This window comes from Odocoileus virginianus, chromosome X (genome assembly GCF_023699985.2).
Source record: "Odocoileus virginianus isolate 20LAN1187 ecotype Illinois chromosome X, Ovbor_1.2, whole genome shotgun sequence".
Lineage (NCBI taxonomy): Eukaryota > Metazoa > Chordata > Mammalia > Artiodactyla > Cervidae > Odocoileus > Odocoileus virginianus.
The window spans coordinates 18,223,823-18,238,526 of record NC_069708.1 but is presented as its reverse complement, the minus strand read 5'-3'; the positions used below and the strand labels follow the sequence as shown (position 1 = coordinate 18,238,526).

General features: G+C 40.9%; 1 long non-coding RNA gene across 1 annotated transcript in view; it reads left to right on the top strand.

Annotated features, from left to right (window-relative positions):
* The window catches only part of LOC139033178 (uncharacterized), a 126,233-nt gene extending 112,609 nt beyond the window's left edge, over positions 1-13,624 (top strand). Inside the window, exon 3 of the long non-coding RNA XR_011485806.1 lies at positions 1,461-13,624. This is a non-coding gene — a long non-coding RNA (uncharacterized lncRNA). The remainder of the gene's footprint in view (positions 1-1,460) is intronic.
* Positions 13,625-14,704: the final 1,080 nt, after the last annotated feature.

Below are 14,704 nucleotides of genomic sequence, written 5' to 3'. Positions count from 1 at the left end.
GAGCCTGATGGGCTACAGTCCATGGGGCCTCAAAGAGTCGGACATGACTGAGTGACACTTGCAATGTTTACACTGTTTACTGTCATAGTCAGCCTTCAATCACTTCAGCCAAGTTGATCCTCTAAGTAATGATTTATATGAAAGCATTTATAATGTCTAACATGCTAAGCCACTTGAATGATATGGTTTCAGATTTTATGTTTTTAAAATGAACCTTTCAAATGTCACTTCTTTGATATTTCCTGTAAAGGCAGCATCACCTACCCTGGGTCCTGAGGGGAGAAAGGGAAGAAAGGGATTGATTTTCTCTGGTTCACAATAAAAATCAAAATGGGCCAACCTCGCCTCCAGTCTGAGTCAGTAGCTCTCATTTGTTTTTGTTTTTTCTTGTTTACCTTGACCTATTCTGCCATCAGCATGTACATGTGTGCGGTGCCCCCACAAGCGAATGCACTCAACAAAGCATATTGGACTACATAATTGCTATAGTGATAACCTTGAATCTGCTCTAATCTGTGAAACAACACATCATTCCGAAAGCTCCATACTTTATTATTATTAAGATATTACTTGTGACTCACCTCACAAATGACCCCAACAACACCTGTGATTGTGACTCAGTGTTCCCAGCATCAGGCTGATGCTCTGGCAACAGAATTGTTCTGTTTTCCCTTTGCATTGACTCCAGTTCTGGGAAGCTTCCAGATCCTTTCAGTTCAATGATTTCTAGTCGGTTTCACAGACACTGATCACCTAGTGTGCTCAAGTACTCAGCCTATTCAGGGGACACAGACATAAAGCATTCCTGGTTTCCACTGTCCTGATGCTTACAGTCTAATGGCGAGTTGTTTCCTTGCTGCTCTGCCCAACTCCCTCTCTGCTTCTTCCACTGGTGCTTTCTGGTCCCACCTTTCTCCCATCTCCCCACAATTGATGTCACAGCAAGGCTTGTGAGTGACCTTTCAAGGGTATCTAAGACTCCTCTTTGCTCTCATAGACCTCTAGATTTATACTGACCATTCCATTTCAAGGTACACTGGGTTGCGTCTTAGCCAGTGTGCCCGGTTCCATGTGCTTAGCTCCATTTAATCCTCACAACCCTATGGAACAGGTGCAGATGAGGAAACTAAAAGTGAAAAAAGCCAAGCAGCCTGTCCCAAGTCACACAAGCAGTAGCAGATGAGTCCCGGCCTGATTCCAGAATCTTTGTACTATTCTAAGAGTGAAGCAAAACTTGGTATCCATGACTCGTAACAATCAAGTATGTGACATTTAAGCAAATAGTCTATGATTATTTGAAGACCCTATATGTTTTTAAAAAATTATTGAAATATAGTTGATTTACAATGTTGTGTTAGTTTCAGGCATATGGCCAAGTGATTCAGATATATATACATATATATACATATATATATATATATACATACATATAGTCTGTTTCAGATTCTTTTCCTTTATAGGTTATTACAAGATACTGAGTATACTGCTCAGCGCTGGAGTGACCGTGAGGAGATAGCCCACGTCCAAGGGCAAAGAGGCCCCAGCAAGACGGTAGGCGCTGGAGCAGCTGCTGCATGGCACTGGAGTGGTGGATGCGTGGAGCTGGAGAGATTTTGAGGAGATACCCCACATCCAAGGGCAAAGGAGAAGCCCTATCAAGATGGTAGGAGGGGCAAAATCGCATTGAGAATCAAACCCCATAACTGCCAGAGATGCTCAAAGGGCTCAAACATACCTTGTGTGCACCAGGACCCAGAGACCCCACAGAGACTGAGATAGAACTGTGTTGGACTGTCTCCAGAGGAGGTACAGGTCAGCAGTGGACTGCTGCAGGGGCAGGGGCTCTGGGTGCAGTAGACCTGGATATGGCATAAGCCCTATTGGAGGAGGTCGCCATTAACCCCACCATAGAGCCACCAGAATTTACACAGGACTGGGGGAACAGGCTCTTGAAGGGCACAAACAGAACCTTCTGGGCACCAGGACCCAGGAGAAAGGAGCAGTGACCCCACAAGAAACAGACTCAGACTTGCCGTGAGTGTCCATGAGAAAGGAGCAGTGACCCCACAAGAAACAGACCCACACTTGCCCGTGAGTATCCAGGAGCCTCAACCTTCTGGGCACCAGGACCCAAGAGAAAGGAGCAGTGACCCCACAAGAAACAGACTCAGACTTGCCTTGAGTGTCCATGAGAAAGTAGCAGTGACCCCACAAGAAACATACCCAGACTTGCCCGTGAGTATCCAGGAGTCTCTGGCAGAGACGTGGGTCAGCAGTGGCCTGCTGCAGGGTTGGGGATACAGAGTGTAGCAGTCCATGCATGGGACTTACGTGAACTGTGAACTTCCAGATGTTCAGGCTGGTTTTAGAAAAGGCAGAGGAACCAGAGATCAAATTGCCAACATCTGCTGGATCATTGAAAAAGCAAGAGAGTTCCAGAAAAGCATCTATTTCTGCTTTATTGACTATGCCAAATCCTTTGACTGTGTGGATCACAATGAACTGTGGAAAATTCTTAAAGAGATGGGAATACCAGACCACCTGACCGACCTCGTGAGAAACCTATATGCAGGTCAGGAAGCAACAGTTAGAACTGGACATGGACCAACAGACTGGTTCCAAATAGGAAAAGGAGTACGTCAAGGCTGTATGTTGTCACCCTGCATATTTAACTTATATGCAGAGTACATCATGAGAAACGCTGGGCTGGAAGAAGCACAAGCTGGAATCAAGATTGCTGGGAGAAATATCAATAACCTTAGATATGCAGATGATACCACCCTTATGGCAGAAAGTGAAGAGGAACTAAAATGCTGGAGAAGGTGTGGAGAAAAGGGAACCCTCTTACATTGTTGGTGGGAATGCAAACTAGTATAGCCACTATGGAAAACAGTGTGGAGATTCCTTAAAAAACTGGAAATAGAACTGCCATATGACTCAGCAATCCCACTCCTAGGCATACACACCAAGGAAACCAGATCTGAAAAAGCCTCTTGATGAAAGTGAAAGAGGAGAGTGAAAAAGTTGGCTTAAAGCTCAACATTCAAAAACTAAGATCATGGCATCTGGTCCCATCACTTCAGGGCAAATAGATGGGGAAACAGTGGAAGCAGTGTCAGACTTTGTTTTCTGGGGGCTCCAAAATCACTGCAGATGGTGATTGCAGCCATGAAATTAAAAGACACTTACTCCTTGGAAGGAAAGTTATGACCAACCTAGATAGCATATTAAAAAGCAGAGGCATTACTTTGCCAACAGAGGTCCATCTGGTCAAATCTATGTTTTTTCCAGTGGTCATATATGGATGTGAGAGTTGGATTGTGAAGAAAGCTGAGTGCTGGAAAATTGATGCTTTTGAACTGTGGTGTTGGAGAAGACTCTTGAGAGTCCCTTGGACTGCAAGGAAATCCAACCAGTCCATCCTAAGGGATGTATGTCCTGGGTGTTCATTGGAAGGACTGATGCTGAAGCTGAAACTCCAATACTTTGGCCACCTCATGCAAAGAGTTGACTCGTTGGAAAAGACCCTGATGCTGGGAGGGATTGCGGGCAGGAGGAGAAGGGGATGACAGAGGATGAGATGGTTTGATGGCATCACTGACTCGATGGACATGAGTTTGAGTAAACTCCTGGAGTTTGTGATGAACAAGGAGGCCCGGCGTGCTGTGATTCATGGGGTCGCAAAGAGTCAGACATGACTGAGCAACTCAACTGAACTGAACTGAAGCCACTATCTTCATTACCTCAAGCATAGTTTGGCCTCTGGTGAAATAAAAGGGAGGGAACACAGCCTCACCTATCAACAGAAAATTGTATTAAACATTTACTGAGCCTGGCCCCACCCATCAGAACAAGACCCAGTTTCCTCCAGTCAGTCTCTCCCATCAGGAAGCTTCCATAAGCCTCTTATCCTTCTCCATCAGAGGGCAGACAGACTGAAAACCACAGTCTCAGAAAACTAACCAATCTGATCACATGAACCACAGCCTTGTCTAATTCAATGAAACTATGAGCCATGCCATGTAGGGCCACCCAAGACAGACAGGTCATGGTGGAGAGTTCTGAAAAAAAGTGGTCCACTGGAGAAGGGAATGACAAACCACTTCATTATTCTTGCCTTGAGAACCCCATTAACAGTATGAAAAGGCAAAAAAGACAGGACAATGAATGGTGAACTCCCCAGGACAGAGAGTTCTCCTCCAGAAAGAATAAAGAGATGGAGCCAAAGCCAAAACAACACCCAGTTGTGGATGTGATGGGTGATGGAAGTAAAGTCCGATGCTGTAAAGTACACTATTGCATAGGAACCTGGAATGTTAGGTCCATGCATCAAGGCAAATGGAAGTGGTCAAACAGGAGATGGCAAGAGTGAACATCAACATTTTAGGAATCAGCAAACTAAAATGGACTGGAATGGGTGAATTTAACTCAGATGACCATTATATCTACTACTGTGGGCAAGAATCCCTTAGAAGAAATGAAGTAACCATCATAGTCAACAAAAGATTCCAAAATGCAGTACTTGGATGCAATCTCAAAAATGACAGAATGATCTCTCTTCATTTCCAAGGCAAGCCATTCAATATAACAGTAATACAAGCCTATGCCCCAAACAGTAATGCTGAAGAAGCTGAAGTTGAACGGTTCTATGAAGACCTACAAGACCTTCTAGAACTAACACCCAAAAAGGATGTCCTTTTCATTATAGGGGACTGTAATGCAAAAGTAGGAAGTCAAGAAACACCTGGAGTAACAGGCAAATTTGGCCTTGGAGTACAGAATGAAGCAGGGCAAAGGCTAATAGAGTTTTGCCAAGAGAACGCATGGGTCATAGTAAACACCCTCTTCCAACAACACAAGAGAAGACTACACATGGACATCACCTTATGGTCAACACTGTAATTGGACTGATTAAATTCTTTGCAGCCAAAGATGGAGAAGCTCTATACAGTCAGCAAAACAAGACCAGGGGCTGACTGTAGCTCAGATCATGAACTCCTTATTGCAAAATTCAGACTGAAATTGAAGAAAGTAGGGAAAACCGATAGACCATCCAGGCTTGACCTAAATCAAATCACTTATGATTATACAGTGGAAGTGACAAATAGATTCAAGGGATTAGATCTGATAGCGTGCCTGAAGAACTATGGACGGAGTTTCGTGACATTGTACGGGAGACAGGGATCAAGACCATCCCCAAGAAAAAGAAATGCAAAAAGGCAAAATGGTTTTCTGAGGAGGCCTTACAAATAGCTGTGAAAAGAAGAGAAGTGAAAGGCAAAGGAGAAAAGGAAACATATACCCATTTGAATGCAGAGTTCCAAAGAACAGCAAGGAGAGATAAGAAAGCCTTCCTCAGTGATCAGTGCAAAGAAATAGAGGAAAACAATAGAATGGGAAAGACTAGAGATCTCTTCAAGAAAATTAGAGATACCAAGGGAACATTTCATGCAAAGATGGGCACAATAAAAGACAGAAACAGTATGGACCTAACAGAAACAGAAGATATTAAGATATGGCAAGAATACACAGAAGAACTATACAAAAAAGATCTTCACGACCCAGATAATCATGATACCATGATCACTCACCTAGAGCCAGACATCCTGGAATGTGAAGTCAAGTGGGTCTTAGGAAGAAGCATCACTATGAACAAAGCTAGTGGAGGTGATGGAATTCCAGTTGAGCTATTTCAAATCCTAAAAGATGATGCTGTGAAAGTGCTGCACTCAATATGCCAGCAAAATTGGAAAACTCAGCAGTGACCACAGGACTGGAAAAGTCAGTTTTCATTCCAATCCCAAAGAAAGGTAATGCCAAAGAATGCTCAAACTACTGCACAATTGCATTCATCTCACATGAAACAAGATAATGCTCAAAATTCTCCAAGCCAGGCTTCAGCAATACATGAACTGTGAACTTCCAGATGTTCAAGCTGGATTTATAAAAGGCAGAGGAACCAGAGATCAAATTGCCAACATCTGTTGGATCATTGAAAAAGCAAGGGAGTTCCAGAGAAACATCTACCTCTGCTTTATTGACTATGCCAAAGACTTTGACTGTGTGGATCAGAACAAACTGTGGAAAATTCTTCAAGACATGGGAATACCAGACCACATGACCTGTCTCTTGAGAAATCTGTATGCAGTTTAAGAAGAAACAGTTAGAACTGGACATGGAACAACAGACTGGTTCCAAATAGGAAAAGGAGTACGTCAAGGCTGTATATTGTCACCCTGCTTATTTAACTTATATGCAGAGTACATCATGTGAAATGCTGGACTGGGATGAAGCATAAGCTGGAGTCAAGATTGCTGGGAGAAATATCAATAACCTCAGACATGCAGATGACACCACACTTATGGCAGAAATTGAAGAAGAACTGAAGAGGCTCTTGACGAAAGTGAAAGAAGAGAGTGAAAAAGTTGGCTTAAAACTCAACATTCAGGAAACTAAGATCATGGCATCTGATCCCATCACTTCATGGTGGATAAATGGGGAAACAATGGAAAGAGTGACAGACTTTATTTTGAGGGGCTCCAAAAATCACTGCAGCCATGAAATTAAGATGCTTGCTCCTTGGAAGAAAAGTTATGACCAACCTAGACAGCATATTAAAAAGCAGAGACATTACTTTGCCAACAAAGGTCTGTCTAGTCAAAGCTATGGCTTTTCCAGTGGTCATGTATGGATGTGAGAGTTGGACTATAAAGAAAGCTGAGTGCTGAAAAATTGATGCTTTTGAACTGTGGTATTGAAGAAGACTCTTGAGAGTCCCTTGGACAGCTAGGAGGTCTAACCAGTCCATCCTAAAGGAAATCAGTCCTGAATATTCATTGGAAGGACTGCTGCTGAAGCTGAAACTCCAATACTTTGGCCACTGCATGATGTGAAGAACTGATTCATTTGAAAATACTCTGATGCTGGGCAAGATTGAAGGCAGGAGGAGAAGGGGACAACAGAGGATGAGATGGTTGGATGGCATCACCGACTCAATGGACATGAGTTTGAGTACACTCAGGAAGTTGGTGATGGACAGGGAGGCCTGGCTTGCTGCAGTCCATGGGGTCGTAAAAAGTCGGACACGATGGAGTGACTGAACTAAGTATTCTGAGTATAGTTCCCTGTGCTTATATAGCAGGTCCCTGTTTTATATATAGTAATGTGTATATGTTAATCCCAGACTCCTAATTTATCCTTCTCCCTCTTTTCCCCTTTGGTTTCTATAAGTTTGCTTTCTATGTCTGTGAGTCTGTTTCAGATTTATAGATAAGTTCATTTTTATAATTTTTTAAGATTCTACATTTAAGCGATATCATCAGTTATTTGTCTCTCTCTGTCTGGTTTGAAGACCCTGTACTTTTTTTTTTCCATTTCTGTATATCCCTGGTTCACAATATTGGGTCTTAAGAATATTTTATGACTGCTCTATCCACTAAAATCTTAATACAGTTATGACAAGGATTAAAAAATATACAAAAAACTTTTTAAAGACCCGGTAGTTACCACTCCCTCCCCCCATTCCAGGATTCTAGCCTAATTGGCAAGCAAGCACTCTTCCCATGAGGTCCATCAACCTATTGATGACATAGGACTCATTGCCAGAGCCCACACAGTAGATTCAAGCACTGGGGGGAGCCCTGGACTCTGAACAAAAGTTTTTGTGGAGAAGCAGCTTTCACTGCATATGTAAAGAGGCCTGGATTTGCTTTGTTTTCTTTCTGTTATGAGAAATGGCTGGAGGGCTGCCTGATGTGCCAAGTAAGGTAGAATCAATGAGACCCACATTTCCCAGAAGCGGACACCAATATTATCTTTGTGGTTAATCTGTAGCACCTACCACCTTGTGACCCTTCTTGAAGCTTTAAATCCTGTAAATACAAATGGATTTTTCAATCCACTTTGAATTTAAAATTGCCCAGTTCTGGGAGAAATTGGTTGTTACCATGGTAGCCCACCTACATAACAAAAAGTTTTCTAATGTATTATTTTCTTTGCTTGTGCTTCAATTAATAGCTTGTGGGGAGCTTCTACAGACCTTTAACTTAATATGCTGAGATCCACCATCTAAGGGCTGGGCATGTATCTCCCTTATTTATGAAAAGCTAAAGCCAACAATTGGACTGGCTATGCAGGGAACCTGGAAGGCCCCTGGACCTCTATGCCTTTCTGATGTGTGTGCTGTTAGGTGGCAACCAGAGCTGGCAAAAACTTGCAAAGGAGTACAAACCTGCCATGTGTCCAAGAATACTCCTGCAGACTCAAAAAGATAGGCCCAGTATTGGAAGCAGCAGTACTTTTCTTCCTGTTAAAAAGCCTACTGATGAAGCCAGATGCTTTGCCCCAGATCAGTGATTATATTGTTTTATCCTACTCTGTGCGGAGCCAAACAGATTAAGAAATGGGATTAGGCACTTCTCCTACGCTTTCCCCCAGGATCTTCTCTGTTCTGATTGCCAATTGACCTGTTTCCCAAACTGGGCTGCTAATTTCAAAGGGGCCAGGGCTATTCTTGTCTTGTTCATCTCATAGCAAGGACTCAATCAATATTTGCTGAGAAGATGAAATGACTGAATGAATGAAGCTTTAAAAAATTCTCCTTCCATGAAAAAGTTGATAATAGATCACCATCTCTATGGAATTCAGTGATCTGATTAGAGCCAAAATAGAGAGAAAGGGAAGCTGTTGAAAGATATTTGAGGTTTCAGAGTGAAAGAGGACATCCTCCCATTTGTGACAACCTGGATGAACCTTGAGCACACTAAGCTAAGCAAAAGTCAGACAGAAAAAGACAAGTACTGTATGACATCACTTGAATGTGAAATCTAAAAAAGTGAAACCTATAGGGGGAGGAGCCAAGATGGTGGAGGAATAGGACAGTGAGACCACTTTCTCCCCTACAAATTCATCGAAAGAACAGTTCAACGCAGAGCAAACTTCACGAAACAACTTCTGATCGCTAGCTGAGGACATCAGGCACCCAGAAAAGCAGCCCATTGTCTTCGAAAGGAGGAAATGTTTTAGTCTGAACCTTAAAACCAGATTTATATATTGTAAAAAGATTTTCACAGAAACTGTGTTTTAGGATGCCTCAATCATCTGCATGGGATGTACAAAAATTTAAGAATAAATATCATTTTTATGTCATTTCAACACTCCCAAGGGAAAATTTCAATTCCTAGTTCACCAAAAGGTTAAATACTAATTGACTGAATGACCACTATCCTGCAGATAATTTGAAATAGTAAAGGTTAAATTTTGACTGGTGCTTAGACATTTCCTCATTACGTTAACTCAAGCAGACAGAAGTTTATTAACCTGAATCACACCTGTAAGGAACTTACCTTCTAAATTTGACTTTGTTCTTCATCTCCAGGGCCTTAATAAGAGTGTGTTAAAACACATGACTATTTTACAATGATAGCTCTAAATAATTTATTTTTTATTTCAAGAAAGAGAAATACATGTTAGAGAAACAAAACCCAAGATTTTATTTTATTTTTAAAGCCATATTTTTGTGCTAGTAGCACTTGGATTGTTCCATATGTGAGATCCATATCAGCATTTCATTATCTGGGTTTGTTCTAAAAGAAGATTTATTTTTGTTCTGTGAATAATTTTTGATGGTTCTTGTACATGTACAGATATAGATACGTTTGAGGTCTTTTATTGATATTCCTATGAAGAATAAAAATAAACTTTAAACAAAAAAAAAAAAGTGAAACCTATAAAAAACAGTAGAATGGTTGTTACCAGAGAATGGGGGCAGGGGCATCAGAGGGATGATGTTTAAGGGTATAAACTAAAAAAAAAAACAAAACTAAAAAAAAGGATATAAACTTGTAGAGAATAGTAAATGAACCATAGAGATCTAATACACAGTATAATAAGTGTAAACAGTAATATTGTACTGTAATTATATAATGTGATAAATATCAATACATGAGCAAATATATTACAATATGTACATGTACATCTTTGATTCATACAATGTTACATGTCAAAGTTATTCACTAAAAATTTGAGAAATGATTCACATAACATTTAAACAAAAGAAACTGAGACTCCAGGGGCATGCCATTTTACTCAAAGATAAAAGAGTTGTGGTGAGCGCTTGGGAGAGGAGCATTGTGGCTGATCAGAGACAAATCAGAAAAGGACTGGAGGGTGATTTTGTACCTTGAGGGAGCAGAGAAACACAGTGGGAAGGAGGGTGGGGACTGAAGTGAAATCCTAGAGATTCAGAGAGCAATCTTCCTCGGGGAGCTAAGAGAGCTGGTTTACAAGTGGGGCAGGGAGCATAACAGAGGAAATGATCTGGGACAAGGAGAACAGTAGATGCCTTGAGCAGCATAAGGCAGATTCCATGAGCAGCCAGGTGTTACTTATGCCTAAGGTAACCCTGAGACAATTTCACAGTCAAGAGACTTTGCATCAAAGAGCTGACTAGGACTGCCTCCATTGCAAGTGTGCAGACCCAAGATAGGCAGACTGGGCTGGTAGGGGCCAAATCCAATCTGCCACCTGTTTCCATGAATGAAGTTTTTTTTTCTTCTTATATTTTTTAAAAATTGAAATATAGTTGATTTACACTGTTGTGTTAGTTTCTGGTGTATAGCAAAGTGATAAAATGATTCAGTTATATATATATTATGTGTATATATACACACACAAATATATACTCTTTTATACATTCTTTTCAATTATGGTTTATTACAGGATATTTAATCAATTCCAACAACACAATAGATGAATCTACACATGGACATCACCAGATGGTCAATACCAAAGTGAGATTGAATATATTTGCAGCTGAAGATGGAGCTCTATACAGTCAGCAAAAACAACGCCAGGAGCTGACTGTGGCTAAGATCATGAACTCTTTACTGCCAAATTCATACTTAAATTGAAGAAAGTAGGGAAAACCAATAGACCATTCATGTATGACCTAAATAAAATCCCTTATGATTATACAGTGGAAGTGACAAATAAATTCAAGGTATTAGATCTGATAGACAGAGGTTCATAACATTATACAGGAGGCAGTGATCAAAACCATCCCCAAGATAAAGAAATGCAAAAAGGCAAAATGGTTATCTGAGGAGGCCTTACAAATATCTGAGAAAAGAAGAGAAGCAAAAGGTAAAGGAGAAAAGGAAAGATATATCCATCTGAATTCAGAGTTCCAAAGAATAGCAAGGAGAGATAAGAAAGCCTTCCTAAGTGATCATCGCAAAGAAATAGAGGAAAACAACAAAATGGGAAACACTGTAGTGATCTCTTCAAGATAATGAGAGATATCAAGGGAACATTTCATGCAAAGATGGGCACAATAAAGGACAGAAATGGTATGGACCTAACAGAAGCAGAAGATATTAAGAAGAGGTGGCAAGAATACACAGAACTATACAAAAGAGATCTTAATGACCCAGAAAACGATGATGGTGTGATCACTCACCTAGAGACAGACATCCTGGAGTGTGAAGTCAAGTGGGCCTCAGGAAGCATCGCTACGAACAAAGCTACGGTATGTGATGGAACTCCAGCTGAGCTATTTCAAATCTTAAAGGATGATGCTGTTAAAGTGCTACAGTCAATATGCCAGCAAATTTGGAAAACTCAGCAGTGGCCACAGTACTGGAAAAGGTCAGTTTTCATTCCAATCCCAAAGAAAGGAAATGCCAAAGAATGTTGAAACTAATGCACAATTGCACTCATCTCATTCACTTAGTAAATAATGCTCAAAATTCTCCAAACCAGACTTTAACAGTACATGAACTGTGAACTTCCAGATGTTCAAGCTGGATTTAGAAAAGGCAGAGGAACCAGAGATCAAATTGTCAACATCTGTTGGATCATAGAAAAAGCAAGAGCATTCCAGAAAAATATCTACTTCTGCTTCATTGACTACACTAAAGCCTTTGACTGTGTAGATCAGAACAAACTGAAAAATTCTTCAAGAGATGGGAATACCAGACCACCTGACCTGCCTCCTGAGAATTCTGTATTCAGGTTAAGAAGCAACAGTTAGAACTGGACATGGAACAACAGACTGGTTCCAAACTGGGAAAGGAGTATGTCAAGACTGTATATTGTCACCTTGCTTATTTAATTTATATGCAGAGTACATCATGTGAAATGCCAGACTGGATGAAGCACAATCTAGAATCAAGATTGCTGGGAGAAATATCAATAACCTCACATATGCAGATGACACCACCCTTGTGGCAGAAAATGAAGAGGAATCAAGGAACTTCTTGATGAAAGTGAAAAAGGAGTGAAAAAACTTACTTAAAACTCAACATTCAAAAAACGAAGATCAAGACATCTGGCCCCTTCACTTCATGGTGAATAAATGGAGAAACGAGGGAAACAGTGACAGACTTTATTTTCTTGGGCTCCAAAATCACTGTGAATGGTGACTGCAACCATGAAATTAAAAGACACTTGCTCCTTGGAAGAAAAGCTATGACAAATCTAGACAACATATTAAAAAGCAGAGACATTACTTTGCCAACAAAGCTCCATATAGTCAAAGTTATGGTTTTTCCAGTAGTCATGTATGGATGTGAGAGTTGGACCATAAAGAAAGCTGACTGCCAAAGAGTTGATGCTTTGAACTGTGATGTTGGCAAAGACTCTTGCAAGTCCCTTGGACTGCAAGGAGATCAAACCAGTCAATCCTAAAGGAAATCAGTCCTGTATACTCATTGGAAGGACTGATGCTGAAGCTGAAGCTCCAATACTTTTGCCACTTGATGCAAAGTGCTGACTCATTGGAAAAGACCATGATGCTGAGAAAGATTGAAGGCAGAAGAATTATTGGATGTCATCACTGACTCGATGGTCATGAGTTTGATCAGGCTCTAGGAATTGGTGATAAACAGGGAAGCCTGGCATGCTCCACCATGGGGTCACAAAGAGTCAGACACAATTGAGAAACTGAACTGAACTGAACCGCATATTTAATATAGTTACCTGTGCTATACAGTAGGACCTTGTTTATTTATTTTACATACAGTCATGTGTATCTGCTAATCCCAAACTCCTAATTTATCCTTCCCCCACCCCTTTTCCCCTTTGGTAACCATAAGTTTGTTTACTATGTTTGTGAGTCTGTTCTGTTTTTTAAATAAGTTCACTTGTATCATATTTTATATTCCACACATAAATGATAGCATATAATAATTGTCTTTCTCTTTCTGATTTACTTCACTTAGTATGATAAATTCTAGGTCCACCTGTGTTGCTGCAAATAGCATTATTTCATTATGTTATGAGTGAGTACTATTCCATTGTGTGTGTGTATGTGTGTGTGTGTGTGTGTGTGTGTGTGTGTATGTAAGCAACCTGTATACATGTATATACCACATCTTCTTTTCTGTTCCTCTGTCAATGGACATGTAGATTGTTTCCATGTCTTGGCTACTGTGAGTAGTGCTGCCATGAACATTGTGATGCATGTATCTTTTTGAATTAGAGTTTTTGTCTTTTCTGGATACAGTGTGTGCCCAGGAGTGAGGTTGCTAGATCATATGGCAACTCTATTTTTAGTTTTTTAAGAAACCTCCATACTGTTTTCTATCATGTCTGCACCAATTATAAATAAAGTTTTATTGGCTCACACCCACTCCCATTTCTTCACATATTATGGCTGCTTTCCTGCTACAATTTCACAGTAGCTGTGACAGAGACTGTATGGCCCACAGTGCCTACACTCTTTAATATTTGACCCTTTATAGAAAAAGTTTAGGGCTTCCCTGGTGACTCAGATGGTAAAGAATCTGCCTGCAATGCAGGAGACCTGGGTTTGATCCCTGGGTTGAGAAGATCCCCTAGAGGAGGGCACCACTCCAGTATGCTTGCCTGGAGAATCCCATGGACAGAGAAGCCCGGTGGGCTACAGTCTATGGGATCACAAAGAGCTGAAGTTTGCAGACCTTGGTGTAGACAGTCATTTTGGAGGGCCTCTCTGTGTCGTCCATGGTGATGCTTGGAGAATGGTCTGAGCATGGTGTGTGGAGTGGAACTGGCCTGCTGGTCCCTGGTTCAGGTCTTAGTTCATTGCAGACAAGTCACTTAACTTCCAGAAGCATGCAGTACCAATCATGGTGTGGCTCGTAATTACTACCCTTTCTACTTCTTATGAGTAGCAAATGGGTAAAGCTGTGGGAAAATGACCCACAAAGTTCTCCAATGAGTTGGCCCCCAGAACAGCCAGCTCAGGCATTAAGGAGTTGTTTGTCACATGGCGCAGGCATGGAATTTTTGTGTCATACACCCTCTCCTAAGAAATCTGTGGCAAAGCCTCTGTTTCATGAATCTTTCACATTTTCTTATTGCAAAAAATACATAGGACATAAAATTTCTCATCGTAAAACATTTTAAAGTGTACATTTCAGTGGTATTAATGTTGTGCAACCATCACCACCATCAATTTCCAGAACTCTTCTCATCTTGTAAAACTGAAAGTCTGTATTTTTTAAAATAACTGCCCGGTTCCCCTGCCCCCAGGCCCTTGAAACCACTAGTCTACTTAAAAAAAAAAAAAAAAAAAAAAACTTTATTTATTTTTGCCCGTGCTGGGTCTTTGTTGCTGCATGGGCTTTCCTCTAGTTGCAGTGAGCAGGGGCTATTCTCTAGTTGTGATACTTGGGCTTCTCACTGCAGTGGTTTCTCTTATTGTGAAGTACGGGCTTCAGTA